The following is a 3,060-nucleotide window of genomic DNA, read 5'->3' as shown; positions in this document are numbered from 1 at the left end:
TTCCTAACCTTGAGTGGGGAAATTACCCCTTAGACATTGAGTCTTATGTGGAAATTGTGTAATTGAAACCATGTACGCGAGGTGACGAGTATGTACTTGATTTATATGTGCATATTATATCGGTTGAAATTCGTGGACGCCCTTTAGTATTAGATTGGAAAAATTATTGTAATCCCTTATTTGTCATGCCTCATTCCTTATTTGCCGAGGTTGTTTTTATATGATAATTTGGTGTGATTGTCACTTGACTTTTATATGGACTCTGTGTTTGTTTGAGTTGCCATTTTTATGAAAAACACTTTCATTATTGATTTTTACCTACAGATAATTTAAATGGAAAACTTTAGTTAATAAGATGAATAAATCTAATTATTTCTTGAAGTTGTGATTAAAAGAGGTGTTGTTCCTTGATGAATTACTTTTCAGTTCATGTTGTTGAAAATTTGGAATTGAATTATAAAGGCCGTGAATCATATTGAGGCAAAGTGCCAAATTGTAAAATATTATTCGGTTGAGTTGTTCACTCTCGAACATTTTGTTAAGATGTTGTACACATTAGGATCGAGTCGTGGGTTCCTTATTGTGGAAAAATAATGTATTGTGGATTTCTGTGGAAAGTTGTAATATTTGAGCACTTGATGTGCAATTTTTGATATGTTGTAATATTTGAGCACTTGATGTGCAATTTGTGATATGTTGTAATATTTGAGCACTTGATGTGCAATTTGTGATATGTGAGCACTTGAGGTGCAAGTTGTATTATACTATGATATTTGGGCACTTGAGATGCGATTTGTGAAATATTGTGATATTGATACGCATGCGGTGATATAAGGTCAGGGTGTTAAAACGTATGCGGTGAGATAAGAGTGTCTTGAAACGCATGGCTAGTAGGGAATCTACTAGAAGTCATGCGGTGTGATAAGGGTGGCTAAAATGCGGGATGCTATTTCGGAAAAAATGATTTTTTTAAAAGAATGAAATGTGAAGGCTCCCGCGGTGATATAAGTAAATGAGATATTGTGAATTTATTTATGATTTGGGACTACGAGGCGGTACCTCGGGAGTGCCCTGTTGATATTTCTTTATTTATGTTCTTGTCTTGGATGATTTTGTTTCATTTAATATATAAATTCTTATCTTCTTCCGTGATGTACTAGTTGACTTTATTATTATGTGTTTTGTGCTCTTAGTTGTATTGTGTTGGCTTTGGCTTTTTAGCACGAGACTCTGAAGAAGTATATTTCTGGTTTTTCAAACTGATTTTCGATGATTGAGTTGATTTAAATAAAAGAAATTATTATTATATTTTAAATTAAATAGTTTTACATCCAAGTCAATAGTTTATCTGATGCTTTAATTTAAGTGCAATCTTATTTTCTTCACCCAAATGATTTCTAAAATAAATTCATTTGTTTGTTGATTTCTTATTTGATTTAAAAATTATAAACTCACTTTCGTGGAAATAAATTGATCGTGTGGATCTTATATACATTGATATTATTGGCACGTGAGTTGTCCGTGCATTGGTGATAGAAATATGGGCACGAGGTGCCGTAAAAATATGGAAGTGGGCTGAGACCCGTATGTTTATGAATTTGAAATGAGGTGTCACGAGGTGACTTTTATTTGAAAGAATTATATTCAAAATTTTATTTCAAAGAATTATATTCGGAAGGTATTTATTCGAAAGAATTATATGTGAAAGATTTATATTTGAAGGATATGTTTAATTGGTTGTACTTGTGTTCCTTATTCGTCTGAGCAATAATTATGATGTTCTTGTTGCCTTGCTGTTATATCACTGGTTGATTTTGTTATTATCATTGCTAGTTATTTTCCAGTACTATTATATACTGCTATATTGCACAGGTTATTTGACTAGTGAGTGTCTTGACTGTACCTCGTCACTACTCCACCGAGGTTAGTCTTGATACTTAGTGGGTACCGACTATACACTTTTGCACATTTTTGTGCATAGCCAGGTATTGGAGATATCAGACTCGGACAGAGTTAGTGTGTTGATCGCAAGGATTCAAGGTAGAGCTGCTTGGTTGTCGCAGTCCCTTGGAATCTTTCCATTTTATTGTACCGTCAACTCTTATTCGAACAGTATTGTATATTCGATCTTTGAGATTCATTGCATATATTCAGTTAGAGTTCGTGACTCAGTATTACCAGTCTTGGGAAGGTGCTATAATTATTTCTACTGTTGGTTTCGATAAAAAAATGGCTTGAATTGTAATTGTAATCGGCTTACCTAGTCTTAGAGACTAAGTGCCATCATGACGCCTGTGGTGGGATTTTGGGTCATGACAAGCTGGTATTAGAGCTCTAGGTTTATAGGTTCTACGAGTCACGAATGAGTTTAGTAGAGTCTTGCGGATCGGTACGGAGACGTCTGTACTTATCTTCGAGAGGCTACAGAGCTAGTAGGAAAAATTTCCACTTCTTTCATTCCTTATCGTGCGACATTTATTGAGCTTGAAGCATATATCTTATGTTCCTTTGCATCCACTTGTGTTCCTTTGCATCCACTTGTGTCGTAATTAATCTGAAAAATCTGGCAACCTAATTCTTAGTAAAATGACCATAACATCATCATATGATGTCCAAATTTGACGATTCTTTTTGCTACGGGTCCATAATTACGATACAGATCTAATGCTTCAATCAAAAAAGAAATCGGAGATCATATGTTCAATATGATATCATTTATGCTTGAAGAAACGGCGTCGAAACATAAGAAAAACGAGCGCAACACAACCCAAACCTATCCGAAACTCACCCGAGGCCCTCGGGACCTCAACCAATAATTCCAACAAGTCATATATCACTATCTAAACTTAGTAGAACCTCCGGAACACCCCAAAACAACACCAAAACACCAAATCAACCTCGAATTCAAGTCTAAGAACTTCTAAACTTCCAAAATTCGCCAACGACGCCGAAACCTATCAAACCACATCCAAATGACCTCAAATTTTTCACACACGTCACAAATGACAGTGTCAAACCTACTCCAACTTCCGGAATTCCATTCCGACCCCGATACCTAAT

This window comes from Nicotiana tomentosiformis, chromosome 2, assembly GCF_000390325.3.
Source record: "Nicotiana tomentosiformis chromosome 2, ASM39032v3, whole genome shotgun sequence".
Classification (NCBI taxonomy): Eukaryota; Viridiplantae; Streptophyta; class Magnoliopsida; order Solanales; family Solanaceae; genus Nicotiana; species Nicotiana tomentosiformis.
Note: the sequence above shows the minus strand (reverse complement) of the source record.